Source organism: Egretta garzetta, unplaced genomic scaffold (assembly GCF_000687185.1).
Source record: "Egretta garzetta isolate BGI_Z169 unplaced genomic scaffold, ASM68718v1 scaffold311, whole genome shotgun sequence".
NCBI lineage: Eukaryota > Metazoa > Chordata > Aves > Pelecaniformes > Ardeidae > Egretta > Egretta garzetta.
The window spans coordinates 131,307-131,518 of record NW_009258678.1 but is presented as its reverse complement, the minus strand read 5'-3'; the positions used below and the strand labels follow the sequence as shown (position 1 = coordinate 131,518).

Genomic DNA, 212 nt, shown 5'->3' with positions numbered 1-212 from the left:
CTCTCCCATAGCTAGGCCCTGCCTTACACTTCCAAAAGATAGATGGCTTTCTACAGCACATCTTGCATCCCAGAAGCAGTCCGTTGGCCTGACCTGCCATCCCCTGGCATGTTGGGTTGTGGAGCAGGAAAAAGGCCCTCTGGACAGACAGGAATGTACCCACCCACTCCAAACACTCCAGCCCAGCACCTTTCTCATGCCAGGTTTCAGCA

The 212-nt window shown here is 54.2% G+C and overlaps 1 protein-coding gene across 1 annotated transcript in view; it reads right to left on the bottom strand.

Annotated features, from left to right (window-relative positions):
- The window catches only part of DAAM1 (dishevelled associated activator of morphogenesis 1), an 81,692-nt gene that overhangs the window by 3,485 nt on the left and 77,995 nt on the right, over window positions 1-212 (bottom strand).